At 43.3% G+C, this 16,526-nt stretch overlaps 1 protein-coding gene across 1 annotated transcript in view; it reads right to left on the minus strand.

Moving 5' to 3' along the window:
- The window catches only part of LOC133550097 (programmed cell death protein 10), a 31,850-nt gene extending 21,410 nt beyond the window's left edge, over positions 1-10,440 (minus strand). Inside the window, exon 1 of the mRNA XM_061896170.1 lies at positions 10,279-10,440. The gene's annotated coding sequence lies outside the window, so the exon portion shown is untranslated. The remainder of the gene's footprint in view (positions 1-10,278) is intronic.
- Positions 10,441-16,526: the final 6,086 nt, after the last annotated feature.

A 16,526-nucleotide genomic window follows, 5' to 3' on the forward strand; every position in this document is an offset into this window, starting at 1 on the left:
TAAATAAACATTGATTGATTGATTGATTGAAGTTCAGTGTTGTTGTCTCTAATAGAATAGAAGAGTAAGTACTTTATTGATCCCTGGGGGAAATTAAGCACCACAGTTCGCTTACAATAAACAATAATACTGCTGATAATAATCATAAAAATAATGACAATAACAGCCTAAAAGGCATGGAACTCATCACCAACACAGTGGTTTAGTATCAGCATTGATCCAAGCGGTGCGCATGTGCCCCTGTCCTGGCTGCTCAGAACAACATATCCTAGGAGACATTTAGAACATTATTACATTGCTCTTTTATCCTGCACTACCATGAGCTAATGCAACACAGTTTCGTTCTTATCTGCACTGTAAAGTTCACATTTGAATGACAATTAAAAAGGAAGTCTAAGTCTATATGATCTGCTGGAGCCTGTTGAGTGAAGTTATGCAAATTAGCCACACTGATCGTCATTCGGCACATGCCGATCCTGTTTGCTCAGTACAAGGTGGCTAATTTCACAATAATTTGATAACGACAATTGAGGGGGGAAAAAAACCTACACAGCAGCGTTAATAAGCACATGACAATCTTCACCCCACAAAGAAAGGAGTACAGATTTTGTGATTTTACTCAGTGGATATATTGTTTTTACTGGGATAAATATTTTAATGTTATAATTGTTTTCATGTAGACTAATTCATTGTAATATTACACCGGACATGTGTTTTTTTGCGGAGCTGTCAGGGCAGAGTTTCTTAAATGTCTCAAATGTCCGTTATTTTGAGTTATGGTTGCGTGTATTAACAATGTACGTTCAGGGTTAAGAAGGGGTTAAAAACTAAACAAATTGTCCGCGCAGCAGCAGTATTCGTGAGGGAGGGGCAGAGAGCGAGAGAGTTATGATAAACGCGCATGTGTCGCCAGGCTCTGTTTTTTATCCATAGATTTATGAGATTTAATGTTTTATTATCTATGGCAGGGGTTTCAAAAATGTGCCCCGGAGGCCATTTGCGGCCCACAACAAATGTTTCAAAGGCCCACAACACATTCTAAAAATACTATTAAAATAAAGAAAAACATAAAAAAAAGTGAAATAAAAAAAGCCTGAAAGTTAAATGTGATTTAGAGAAAGTTGCAATGTTGACTAATAAAACAAAGCTGTTTTTTGTTCTTTCAAACTGTCATTGCTCAAAACATAATCCACCCATCCATTCATTTTCTACCGCTTATTCCCTTTCGGGTCGCGGGGGGCGCTGGCGCCTATCTCAGCTACAATCGGGCGGAAGGCGGGGTACACCATGGACAAGTCGCCACCTCATCGCAGGGCCAACACAGATAGACAGACAACATTCACACTCACATTCACACACTAGGGCCAATTTAGTGTTGCCAATCAACCTATCCCCAGGTGCATGTCTTTGGAGGTGGGAGGAAGCCGGAGAACCCGGAGGGAACCCACGCATTCACGGGGAGAACATGCAAACTCCACACAGAAAGATCCCGAGCCTGGGATTGAACCCAAGACTGCAGGACCTTCGTATTGTGAGGCAGACGCACTAACCCCTCTGCCACCGTGAAGCTCTCAAAACATAATATTGAATCAAAATCAATGTTATTATGAATTATTGACGTATCCAAGGTTCCCATTACTTCACATCAAATATTCCACTTAGGAAAATATTTTTGGTGGTAGATTTTGCAAATTTGGTAAATAAATACAGTCAAGCCCCACCTGGACCCACTCCAATTCGCCTACCAGCCCCGACTGGGCATGGAGGACGCAGTCATCTATCAATCAATCAATCAATATTTACTTATATAGCCCTAAATCACTAGTGTCTCAAAGGGCTGCACAAACCACAACACAAACCACTACCACATCCTCGGTAGGCCCACATAAGGGCAAGGAAAACTCACACCCAGTGGGACGTCGGTGACAATGATGACTATGAGAACCTTGGAGAGGAGGAAAGCAATGGATGTCGAGCGGGTCTAACATGATACTGTGAAAGTTAAATTCCATATTGGATCCAACACAGTCGCGAGAGTCCAGTCCAAAGCGGATCCAACACAGCAGCGAGAGTCCCGTTCACAGCGGAGCCAGCAGGAAACCATCCCAAGCGGAGGCGGATCAGCAGCGCAGAGATGTACCCAGCCGATACACAGGCAAGCAGTACATGGACACCGGATCGGACCGGACCGGACCCCCTCCACAAAGGAGAGTGGGACATAGGAGAAAAAGAAAACAAACGGCAGATCAACTGGTCTAAAAAGGGAGTCTATTTAAAGGCTATAGTATACAAATGAGTTTTAAGGTGAGACTTAAATGCTTCTACCTGCTGAACCGAGCCCACACCCACCTGGACAAGCCTGCAAGCAGTGTGAGGGTCATGTTTTTTGACTTCTCCTGTGCTTTTAATACTATACGGCCAGGGCTACTGGGTGTGAAGTTGGAGAAGATGCAGGTAGAGGCCCCCTTGTGGTCCTGGGTTGTAGATTACCTGACTGACAGACCACAGTACGTTCGACTCCAGGACTGTGTGTCTGACAGGCTGGTCAGCAACACCGGGGCTCCGCAGGGTACAGTCCTCTCCCCCTTCCTCTTCACCATTTACACCACCGATTTCCACTATCAATCAGAGTCCTGCCACCTTCAGAAGTTTTCTGAGGACTCTGCGATAGTGGGGGGTACTGAGGATGGTGATGATGAGGAATACAGGGCACTGGTGGAGGACTGTCACATGGTGTGGAAAGAACCACCTCCAGCTCAATGTGACGAAGCCCAAGGAGCTGGTTGTGGACCTGGGAAGGAGGAGGAGTACTCTGGCGACCCCTGTTTCCATCAGGGGGGTCGATGTGGACATGGTTGAGGATTATAAATACCTCGGAGTACACATCAACAACAAGCTGAAGGGACAGAGCCGCCTCTATTTCCTCAGGAGGCTAGGATCCTTCAACGTCTGTACAAAGATGTTGAAGATGTTCTACGAGCAGGTGGTGGTGAGCGCTTTCTTGTACGCCGTGGCTTGCTGGGGCAGCGGGCTGAGAGTGAGGGACGCAAACAGACTGGACAAGTTGGTAGAGAAGGCCAGTAACGTGGTGGGAGTGGAGCTGGACTCTCTGGCGGTGGTGTCAGAGAAGAGAAGTCTACCTAAACTCCAAGACATTATGGACAACACCTCCCACCCACTACCCTCGGACCTTGCGGAGAGAATGAGCACGTTCAGTGGAAGGCTAAGACTCCCAAAATGCAACACGGAACGACACAGGAGGTCCTTCATACAGATAGTATGAAGGACTTTCTATTCTATTCTAAATAACCCCAAAAATTACATTTTTGTTGTTTTCTTACTGTATCGAAAATTAACCGAACCGTGACCTCTAAACCGAGGTATGTACCGAACCGAAATTTTTGTGTACCGTTACACCCCTACTACATATATTTCTATATGACGCCGGATAACACTCGTCACTTTTTTGCGCTCGCTATCCCGGTACTTTATTATCCACTATTATTATTAATATACACCGACCGCCGTGTTGCTGCAGGGAGGAAAAGCGGAACGACACACATTGCGGAAAAAACATTCATCTCCATGCCTCGGCTAGATACAAATATATACCACAACCCCAAACATGTCTTTTTCAAAGCTTGCAGTGAAGACAAAGGTTTGTGATGAGCAAAGACAATTCCAGGAAAAGTGGGAGATGCAATATTTCTTTGTTGAGCGACATGTCTTATTTGCACAGAGAAAGTTACGGTGCACAATTCTCATTTTGTTCATTTATATTTTGATTGTATTTTGTGTTGAGAATAAAAATAAAGAAATTTAAAAAAATATTTTTTAAGAAATCTTTTCTTGCGGCCCAGCCTCACCCAGGCTCTGCATCCAGTGGCCCCCAAGTGAATTGAGTTTGAGACCCCTGTTTTTATGCTTTCTGAACTCACTATGTTCACTGCTTGCTGTACATATCCTACTAAGTCAGACCTTCACTGATACAATGTCCATTTCTCTGATGATGCGATTGTTGATGACTTTTGATTGATTGATTGAAACTTTTATTAGTAGATTGCACAGTACAGTACATATTCCGTACGATTGACCACTAAATGGTAACACCCGAATAAGTTCTTCAACTTGTTTAAGTCGGGGTCCACGTTAATCAATTTATGGTGACTGAAGTGCTGATATCAACCGAACCTAACCCCCCTTCCGCCTCCACAAACCACCCCCGTGGATTGTAGATAATGTAAATAATTCAATGTATATACTGTGATGATTAACGTATGTGATGACTGTATTATGCTGATATTATATATTTGTACCATATATAGATTAACGTGGACCCCAACTTAAAAAGTTGAAAAACTTATTCGAGTGTTACTATTTAGTGGTCAATTGTGCAGCACGGTGGAAGAGGGGTTCGTGCGTCTGCCTCACAATACAAAGGTCCTGAGTAGTCCTGGGTTCAATGTGAATGTTGTCTGTCTATATGTGTTGGCCCTGCGATGAGAAAGCGACTTGTCCAGGGTGTACCCAGCCTTCCGCCCGATTGTGGCTGAGATAGGCACCAGCGCCCCCAAAGGGAATAAGCGGTAGAAAATGGATGGATGGATGACTGTATTATGCTGATAGTATATATTTGTACCATGTATTGATTATTGCAGACCCCAACTTAAAAAGTTGAAAAACTTATTCGAGTGTTACTATTTAATGGTCAGTTGTGCAGCACGGTGGTAGAGGGGTTTGTGGGTTTGCCTCACAATACAAAGGTCCTGAGTAGTCCCAGGTTCAATGTGAATGTTGTCTGTCTATATGTGTTGGCCCTGCGATGAGGTGGCGACTTGTCCAGGGTGTATTGTAGCTGAGAGAGGCACCAGCGCCCCCAAAGGGAATAAGCAGTAGAAAATGGATGGATGTATGACCGTATTATGCTGATAGTATATATTTGTACCATGAATTGATTAACGTGGACCCCGACTTAAAAAGTTGAAAAACTTATTCGGGTGTTACTATTTAGTGGTCAATTGTGCAGCACGGTGGAAGAGGGGTTAGTGCGTCTGCCTCAAAATACGAAGGTCCTGAGTAGTCCTGGGTTCAATGTGAATGTGGGGCGGCATGGCCTAGTGCATGGGTGTCAAACTCTGGCCCGCGCTATGTAATTTCATTTGGCCCTTGAAGCAATTTCCAATTAACATTAGAGCTGGCCCGCCGGTACACCGCATTCACCGCTAATACTCATACTTGCCAACCCTCCTAATTTTCCCGGGAGACTCACGAATTTCAGTGCCCCTCCCGAAAATCTCACAGGGCAACAATTCTCCCAAATTTCTCCCGATTTCTACCCGTACAACAATATTGGGGGCGTGCCATAAAGGCACTGCCTTTAGCGTCTTCTACAACCTGTCATTTACGGTTTTCCTCCTTACAAACAGCGTCCTCTGTGTTTTTTATACACTTTGATTTCTATTTTACTGTTTTAATTGATTTTACCCTTTAAAATAGTTTTTAATCATATTTGTTTTTATTGGTTTTATATTTATTTATTTTTTGTTTTTATTCAGTCATTGGTGGAGCATAATATATATATATATATATATACTTTTTTTTAATTTTTTTTATTTATTTATTTATTACAATTGTTTTTAACATGGCTGTGCAGCACTTTGGAAACGTTATTGTTGTTTAAATGTGCTATATAAATAAAGTGGATTAGATTGGATTCACATAATATGTGCGGCTTTTACACACACACAAGTGAATGCATTGCATACTTTTCAAAAGCCATACAGGTCACACTAAGGGTGGCCGTGTAAACAACTTTAACACTGGTACAAATATGCGCCACACTGTGGATCCACACCAAGCAAGAATGACAAACACATTTTCGGGAGAACATCCGCACCATAACACAACCTAAACACAACAGTACAAATACCCAGAACCCCTTGCAGCACTAACTCTTCCGGGACGCTACAATATACACCGCTTGCTACCAACAACCGTGTGTCACAAACTGAGCAGTAAAAAGGCCCAAATGGTTGATTTATTCATTGTTACTTTATTTTCAAATGTATTCGCCGGTGGAAAAAGTTAATGTTGATATTTACCTCAGAAGGCTGCAAATAGAAAAGCATTCAATTTTTCATTATATACCATTGATGTTTTTTCATTTGTTTTTTCAAAGTTGATTTTGCACTATTAAGTTATATAAGCGTTGCTTTTTCCATATTCAGCGCTAAAGTCTGCACCCCCACTCCAGGGCCCAGGCTAAGACCGATTTTTTTTATTTTATTTTAATCTTCTATTCTTTTCTTCCCCCCGCCCCCCATGTTTACCTGTATGTCATCTTTTTTGTAAGGGGCGCTGGAAGCCGGCAGACCCGTCAGCGATCCTGTTCTGTCTCCCTGTAATGTTTGTCTGATCTTGAATGGGATTGTGCTGAAAATTTTAATTTTCCTGAAGGAACTCTCCTGACGGAATAAAGTACTATCTAATCTAATCTATCTAAAGCAAATCAGTGTCGCAAACTGAGCAATAATTAAGGTTTTTTTCATGCACTTTCTCTTGCTACTTCAAGGCTTGAATGTTTGATTCATACATTATTATTTTATTTTCAAATTCATTATTAGCCTGCGGAAAAAGTTTGTTTTGATATTTACCTCAGAAGGCTGCAAATAGAATAGACGCATTAAATTTTTATTTAAATTTCATTTGATACGCCATTGATATTTTTTATTATTTGTAACTGGATTTTGCATGTCACTATAGTGAAGTGATTTATATTTATATAGCGCTTTTCTCTCGTGACTCAAAGCGCTTTACATAGTGAAACCCAATATCTAAGTTACATTTAAACCAGTGTGGGTGGCACTGGGAGCAGGTGGGTAAAGTGTCTTGCCCAAGGACACAACGGCAGTGACTAGGATGGCGGAAGCGGGAATCGAACCTGCAACCCTCAAGTTGCTGGCACGGCCACTCTACCAACCGAGCTATATATAAGCCTTGCTTGGTCAATAGTCAGTGCAAAACTTGTTTGGGTCCCTATTAAAAGGTTCATTTTTTCAACCTTTGCCCGCGGCTTTGTTCAGTTTTAAATTTTGGCCCACTCTGTATTTGAGTTTGACACCCCTGGCGTAGTGGGTAGAGCGGCCCGTGCCAGAAACCTGAGGGTTGCAGGTTCCGCTTCCCACCTACTGACATCCAAATAGCTGCCGTTGTGTCCTTGGGCAGGACACTTCACCTTTGCCCCCGGTGCCGCTCACACTGGTGAATGAATGATGAATGAATGGTTGTGGTCGGAGGGGCCGTAGGGGCAAACTGGCAGCCACGCTTCCGTCAGTCTATCCCATGGGTATCAAACTCTGGCCCGTGGGCCATTTGGCCCTTGAGGCAATATCAAATTAACATTAGAGCTGGCCCGCCGCTGTAACACCGCATTCACCACTAATACTCATGCTCATCAACCCTCCCGATTTTCCCGGGAGACTCCCGAAGTTCAGTGCCCCTCCCGAATTTCCACCCGGACAATAATATTGGGGGCGTGCCGTAAAAGCCCTGCCTTTGGCGTTCTCTACATGTCGCCACGTCCGCTTTTCCTCCATACAAACAGCGTGCCGGCCCACTCACGTAATATATGCGGCTCATACACACACACACACACACAAGTGTATGCAAGGCATACTTGGTCAACAGCCATACAGGTCACACTGAGGGTGGCCATATAAAGAACTTTAACACTGTGACAAATATACGCCACACTCTGAACCCACAGCAAACAAGAAAGACAAACACATTTCGGGAGAACATCCGCACTGTAGCACAACATAAACATCCATCCATTTCCTACCGCTTATTCCCTTTCGGGGTCGCGGGCGGCACTGGCGCCTATCTCAGCTACAATCGGGCGGAAGGCGGGGTACACCCTGGACAAGTCGCCACCTAATCGCAGGGCCAACACAGATAGACAGACAACATTCACACTCACATTCACACACTAGGGCCAATTTAGTGTTGCCAATCAACCTATCCCCAGGTGCATGTCTTTTGCAACATAAACACAACAGAACAAATACCCACAATCCCTTGCAGCACTAACTCTTCCGGGACGCTACAATATACACCCTCTGCTATCACCAAACCTTGTCGACTTCAACCCCGCCGCCGAAAAGAGGCATTCCATTTTTATTAAAATTGTATTTTATATGCCATTGATATTTTTTAATTATCATTATTTGAAACTCGATTTTGCATGTCACTATACATTTATATACTGTAAGCCTTGCTTGTTCAATATTCAATGCAAAACATGTTTGGGTCCCTATTAAAGGATTAATTTGTTCAACCTCGGCCCGTGGCTTCGTTCGGTTTTACATTTTGGGCCACTCTGTATTTGAGTTTGACACCCCTGGTCTACCCCAGGGCAGCTGTGGCTACAGATGTAGCTTACCACCACCAGGTGTGAACGAATGATGGGTCCCCACTTCTCTGTGAGCGCTTTGAGTATCTAACAATAGAAAAGCGCGATATAAATCTAATCCATTATTATTATTATTATTAATGTTGTCTGTCCGAGTCCATGGTTCTCGCCCGGAAAAGGGTGGAGTGCCATCTCCGGGTTGGGGAGGAGACCCTGCCCCAAGTGGAGGAGTTCAAGTACCTAGGAGTCTTGTTCACGAGTGGGGGAAGAGTGGATCGTGAGATCGACAGGTGGATCGGTGCGGCGTCTTCAGTAATGCGGACGTTGTACCGATCCGTTGTGGTGAAGAAGGAGCTGAGCCGGAAGGCAAAGCTCTCAATTTACCGGTCGATCTACGTTCCCATCCTCACCTATGGTCATGAGCTTTGGGTCATGACCGAAAGGATAAGATCACGGGTACAAGCGGCCGAAATGAGTTTCCTCCTCTCCCTTAGAGATAGGGTGAGAAGCTCTGCCATCCGGGAGGAACTCAAAGTAAAGCCGCTGCTCCTCCACATCGAGAGGAGCCAGATGAGGTGGTTCGGGCATCTGGTCAGGATGCCACCCGAAAGCCTCCCTAGGGAGGTGTTTAGGGCACGTCCAATCGGTAGGAGGCCACGGGGAAGACCCAGGACACGTTGGGAAGACTATGTCTCCCGGCTGGCCTGGGAACGCCTCGGGATCCCCCGGGAAGAGCTAGACGAAGTGGCTGGGGAAAAGGAAGTCTGGGTTTCCCTGCTTAGGCTGTTGCCCCCGCGACCCGACCTCGGATAAGCGGAAGAAGATGGATAGATGGATGTTGTCTGTCGATCTGTGATGGCCCTGCGATGAGGTGGCGACTTTGATTGATTGATTGATTGATTGATTGATACTTTTATTAGTAGATTGCACAGTACAGTACATATTCCGTACAATTGACCACTAAATGGTAACACCCGAATAAGTTTTTCAACTTGTTTAAGTCGGGGTCCACGTTAATCAATTCATGGTACTTGTCCAGGGTGTACACTGCCTTCTGACAGATTGTAGCTGATATAGGCACCAGCGCCCCCTGTGACCCCAAAGGGCATAAGCGGCAGTAAATGAAATATGTTCTGTATTGTGCAATCTACTAAAAGTCTCAATCAATCAATGAAAAAAAAATCAAAACGCTGACAACGTGAGAAAAAAACAAAAAACTACTTCTACCAGGAAGAGTTTGCTGAATGGGAGTGGCACTTTCGTCACATACCAGCGATACAAAACCGAAGTGTTTTAATAAAAAATAATAACTTTATTAAGAAATGTATTTTTTTTTTTGTAATATCGAATTAGAGCCAAGTCGTCATTGTTGCTTTGTTTTTTTTTTTTGTTTGTTTTTATAGGAGTCTCCCTAAAAAACACACCGAAGAGTAAGTACCCCCACTCTGCTTGCATAGTTAGTATACATGTTTATTAAATAAAATATATATTTTATAAGACACATAATAAAAAATGTGTAGTTACTTAAATATTTCCCAGCCAGCTAAATCGTAGGCTAGCCGCGGCTAAGCTAACCGGCTAAGAAAGTAGCTGACGTTATCTTTCCACTCGCATCAACTATCTCTCCTCCCCCGCCGGTTAAGGCCACAAAAGCGCGATCGAACTGGTAGCTGACCGGTAAAAAAAAAAAGTGTCCCTTTCCCCCCGGTTGAAGCGTGTAGGATCGATGGAGGCCTGTAGCCGAGCGCGTCGATAGCAGCCAGAACCTGAACGGCAAAAGGCGTACATGGAAGTCCTGCCTCAACATGGCGGCAAAGTGCTACGTGGCAAACCCGGCGTTGGTTTGCGAGTGCGCGCTGGCTTCTTACCTGCTCGGACGTCTCAGGCTGGAAGGTCGCCGCGTCGTCTGCGAGCCTTTTGGCGGCTGTGTTTTCTTTACAACTTAAGGCGGAAGTTTTTCAGGTCTGGCCTGCGCGACATCTTCCGGACCGTTGCTACGTACACCCCGCGCTCCGCCAATCAGAGCGCGGGTTACGCGATGACGTCATGGTCAGACGCTTATCCGGCGCTCCGAGAATTATAAATAAATAAATAAATAAATGGGTTGTACTTGTATAGCGCTTTTCTACCTTCAAGGTACTCAAAGCGCTTTGACACTACTTCCACATTTCCCATTCACACACACATTCACACACTGATGGAGGGAGCTGCCATGCAAGGCGCCAACCAGCACCCATCAGGAGCAAGGGTGAAGTGTCTTGCTCAGGACACAACGGACGTGACGAGGTTGGTTCTAGGTGGGATTTGAACCAGGGACCCTCGTGTTGCGCACGGCCACTCTCCCACTGCGCCAAGGATTTGCAAATCATTGCATTCCATTTATATTTCCATCTAACACAATTTCCCAACTCATATGGAAACGGGGTTTGTAGTTGTGACAGTCGCTCGCTGTCGTGCGGGTTCAATGGACCACCAAGGAAGGACATCTTGCTTGAGCAAATTTGACTCTTGTTTATTTTGCAATAAACCCCAGTGTAGGTCGGGTCACTTTTCAGCGCCTTCCTCCACTGCTCCTTCGCCGGTCGCTTTTCGTCACTGAGCAGGCGGCCTAGTAGTTAGGCCGCCTGCTCAGTGGCTGAGTGGTTAGAGTGTCCGCCCTGAGATCGGTGGACCGGCTGAGTATTACCAAAGACTATATAAATGAGACCCCAGTACCTCCCTGCTTGGCATTCAGCATCAAGGGTTGGAATTGGGGGGGTTAAATCACCAAAAATGATTCCTGGGCGCGGCCATCGCTGCTGCCCACTGCTCCCCTCACCTCCCAGGGGGAGATCAAAGGGATGGGTCGAATGCAGAGGCTATTTATATTCCATCCTACGCAATAGTCCAATATTTTTTCTTTTTATATTTTATTTTATTTTTTTATCGAACAACAAACATACAAATAGTTCAAGTCAAGGCACTTTCTTTCTTTTCTTTAGTTTATTTCGAGCAGGAACACACTTACAGTATAATACATCCATCCATCCATCTTCTTCCACTTATCCGAGGTCGGGTCGCGGGGGCAGCAGCCTAAGCAGGGAAACCCAGACTTCCCTCTCCCCAGCCACTTCGTCTAGCTCTTCCCGGGGGATCCCGAGGCGTTCCCAGGCCAGCCGGGAGACATAGTCTTCCCAACGTGTCCTGGGTCTTCCCCGTGGCCTCCTACCGGTTGGACGTGCCCTAAACACCTCCCTAGGGAGGTGTTCGGGTGGCATCCTGACCAGATGCCCGAACCACCTCATCTGGCTCCTCTCGATGTGGAGGAGCAGCGTTTTTACTTTGAGTTCCTCCCGGATGGCAGAGCTTCTCACCCTATCTCTAAGGGAGAGACCCGCCACACGGCGGAGGAAACTCATTTCGGCCGCTTGTACCCGTGATCTTATCCTTTCGGTCATGACCCAAAGCTCATGACCATAGGTGAGGATGGGAACGTAGATCGACCGGTAAATTGAGAGCTTTGCCTTCCGGCTCAGCTCCTTCTTCACCACAACGGATCGGTACAACGTCCGCATTACTGAAGACGCCGCACCGATCCGCCTGTCGATCTCACGATCCACTCTTCCCTCACTCGTGAACAAGACTCCTAGGTACTTGAACTCCTCCACTTGGGGCAGGGTCTCCTCCCCAACCCGGAGATGGCATTTCCACCCTTTTCCGGGCGAGAACCATGGACTCGGACTTGGAGGAGCTGATTCTCATTCCGGTCGCTTCACACTCGGCTGCAAAGCGATCCAGTGAGAGCTGAAGATCCCGGTCAGCTGAAGCCATCAGGACCATATAATACATCAGTCCATCCATTTTCTACCCCTTATTCCCTTTTGGGGTCGCTGGCACCTATCTCAGCTACAATCGGGTGAAGGCAGCGTACACCCTGGACAAGTCGCCACCTCATCACAGGGCCAACACAGATAGACAGACAACATTCACACTCACATTCACACACTAGGGCCAATTTTAGTGTTGCCAATCAACCTATCCCCAGGTGCATGTCTTTGGAAGTGGGAGGAAGCCGGAGTACCCGGAGGGAACCCAAGCATTCACGGGGAGGACAAGAAAACTCCACACAGAAAGATCCCGAGCCCGGGATAGAACCCAAGACTACTCAGGACCTTCGTATTGTGAGGCAGACACACTAACCTATACGGAATACAATGATTTGCAAATTCTTTTCAACCCATATTCAATTGAATGCACTACAAAGACAAGATATTTGACGTTCAAACTCATAAACTTTATTTTTCTTTTGCAAATAATAAGTAACTTAGAATTTCATGGCTGCAACACGTGACAAAGTAAACGTTTGGGAACTGTGCCAAAGTAGTTGGGAAAGGGCATGTTCACCACTGTGTTACATCACCTTTTCTTTTAACAACACTCAATAAACGTTTGGGAACTGAGGAAACTAATTGTTGAAGCTTTGACAGTGGAATTGTTTCCCATTCTTGTTTTATGTAGAGCTTCAGTCGTTCAACAGTCCGGGGTCTCCGCTGTCGTATTTTACACTTGGTAATGCGCCACACATTTTCGATGGGAGACAAGTCCGGACTGCAGGCGGGCTAGGAAAGTACCTGCACTCTTTTACTACGAAACCATGCTGTTGTAACACGTGGCTTGGCATTGTCTTGCTGAAATAAGCAGGGGCGTCCATGAAAAAGATGGCGCTTAGATGGCAGCATATGTTGCTCCAAAACCTGTATGTACCGTTCAGCATTAATGGTGCCTTCACAGATGTGTAAGTTACCCATGCCTTGGGCACTAATGCACCCCCATACCATCACAGATGCTGGCTTTCCATACAGAGTGCTACACAACTAGTACTGGTACTGTATCAGAAAGGCCTACTTGTTTCCCAAACCTGAGTCCAATGGAGCATGTGTGACAAACCAGGAGTTGACCGACGCCTTGATCCAATTCTGAGGGGAGAGCCCATTAGTCCTTTCATCAGGAGGACGTCCAGACGTAGTAGGGAGCGCGTACAACTGGCAATTTTAGTAATAAAACACGGTGGACTTAATGAGCTGGTCAACAGACGTTTAGTTCCTGGACAAGGACTTATTCAAGCAGGTTAAACTGTATTTTTGTGAGAAAACACATACCATGATGCAATTAATAAATATTTTCAACTGAAATATTCCATTTGCAGATATCTACTGTATGGGTTTAAAGCTGCCCTTTGTTGTACTGTGAGTAGTGCAACATTCAGGCACGTGAGCACCCTTTGAAAAAAAAAAAAAAAAGGGGGGGGGGGGGAAACTGACATAAAAAGTAAGAGGAAAATGAGCACGAAATGCTGCCGTGCAAGCCCTGGAATTTACTTTTGAAATTTCAGGCTAAATTTTCTGCAATTGGATGCATTTCTAAACTTTATTTTACCTTTAGATTTATACTAATTTCCCAACCTATTTTGGCTGTCTTATTGACACTTACATGTCCCATATGTAATGTACCACATAGTAGATGATTTAATATCATTATTGAAAATGTAATGTAAAATTATATAACATATATAACATATATATATATATATATATACCCACACACACATACAGTACAGACCTCATTCAATGTGTTTTCTTTATTTTCGTGACTATTTAAACTGTAGATTGTCACTGATGGCATCATAACTATGAATGAACACATGAGGAGTTATGTACTCAACAAAAAAGGGTGAAATAACTGAAAGCGTGTTTTATATTCTAGTTTCTTCAAAATAGCCACCCTTTGCACTGATTGTTTTGCACACTCTTGGCATTCTCTCCATGAGCTTCAAGAGTGAGTCACCTGAAAGGGTTTTTACTTCATAGTTTTGATGCCTTCAGTGACAATATACAATGTAAATAGTTATGAAAATAAAGAAAACACATTGAATGAGGTGTGTCCAAACGATATATACACACACACACATATATATATACGTAAATATATATATATATATATATACACATATGTACATTTATATATACATATACATATAAATACATATTTATATATATATATGTGGGTGTGTGTATATAAATATATATATACACACACATATATGTATGTATATATATATATATATATATATATGTATATATGTATATTTATATATATATATATATATATATATATATATACACACACACATGTATATATGTATATTTACACACACACCCACATATGTATATATATTTATATATATATACATATATATACATACATATATTCACACACACATATGTATACATATGCATGTATACATATATATATACACGTGTATATATATATATATATATATATATATATATTTATATACGTGTATATGTATACATACATACACATATATACATTAATATATATATGTATACACATACATATATATATATACACACACACGTGTGTATATATATACATATTTATATACATGTATACGTATACATAAACGTATATACATTAATACATATATATATACTGTATATAAACATATACATACAAAACCCGTTTCCATTTGAGTTGGGAAATTGTGTAAGAGGTAACTATAAACAGAATACAATGATTTGCAAATCCTTTTCAACCCATATTCGATTGAATGCACTACAAAGACAAGATATTTGATGTTCAAACTCGTAAACTTTTTTTTTTTTGCAAATAATAATTAACTTAGAATTTCATGGCTGCAACACGTGCCAAAGTAGTTGGAAAAGGGCATGTTCACCACTGTGTTACATCACCTTTTCTTTTAACAACACTCAATAAACGTTTGGGAACTGAGGAAACTAATTGTTGAAGTTTTAAAGTGGAATTCTTTCCCATTCTTGTTTTATGTAGAGCTTCAGCCGTTCATCAGTCCAGGGTCGCCGCTGTTGTATTTTATTCTTCATAATGCGCCACACATTTTCCATGGGAGACAGGTCTGGACTGCAGGCGGGCCAGGAGAGTACCCGCATTCTTTTTTTTACGAAGCCACGCTGTTGTAACACGTGCTGAATGTGGCTTGGCATTGTCTAGTTGAAATAAGCAGGGGCGTCCATGAAAAAGACGGCGCTTAGATGGCAGCATACGTTGTTCCAAAACCTGTAAGTACCTTTCAGCATTAATGGTGCCTTCACAGATGTGTAAGTTACCCATGCCTTGGGCACTAATGCACCCCCATACCATCACAGATGCTGGCTTTTGAACTTTGGGTCGGTAACATTCTGGATGGTTTGCTTCCCCTTTGGTCCGGATGACACGATGTCGAATGTTTTCAAAACCTATTTGAAATGTGGACTCGTCAGACCACAGAACACTTTCCCACTTTGCATCAGTCCATCTTAGATGATCTCGGGCCCAGGGAAGCCGGCAGCGTTTTTGGATGTTGTTGATAAATGGCTTCCGCTTTGCATAGTAGAACTTTAACTTGCCCTTACAGATGTAGCGACCAACTGTATTTAGTGACAGTGGTTTTCTGAAGTGTTCCTGATTGATGTCGTTTTTTGATACAGTGTCGTCTGAGGGATCGAAGGTCACGATCATTCAATGTTGGTTTCCTGCTATGCCGCTTACGTGGAGTGATTTCTCCAGATTCTCTGAACCTTTTGATGATATTATAGACCGTAGATGTTGAAATCCCTAAATTTCTTGCAATTGCACTTTGAGAAACAATTTTCTTAAACTGTTTGACTATTTGCTCACGCAGTTGTGGACAAAGGGGTGTACCTCGCCCCATCCTTTCTTGTGAAAGACTGAGCATTGTTTGGGTCTGGGGAGCTGTTTTTATACACAATCATGGCACCCACCTGTTCCCAATTAGCCTGCACACCTGAGGGATGTTACAAATAAGTGTTTGATGAGCAATCCTAAACTTTATCAGTATTTAAAGTCACCTTTCCCAACTTCTTTGTCATGTTTTGCTGGCATCACATTCTAAAGTTAATGATTATTTGCAACAAAAAAAAAGTTTACCATTTTGAACATCAAATATGTTGTCTTTGTAGCATATTCAACTGAATATGGGTTGAAAATGATTTCCGAATCATCGTATTCTGTTTATATTTACATCTAACACAATTTCCCAACTCATATGGAAACGGGGTTTGTATATACTGCTTACATA

This window comes from Nerophis ophidion, linkage group LG03, assembly GCF_033978795.1.
Source record: "Nerophis ophidion isolate RoL-2023_Sa linkage group LG03, RoL_Noph_v1.0, whole genome shotgun sequence".
Taxonomy (NCBI): domain Eukaryota; kingdom Metazoa; phylum Chordata; class Actinopteri; order Syngnathiformes; family Syngnathidae; genus Nerophis; species Nerophis ophidion.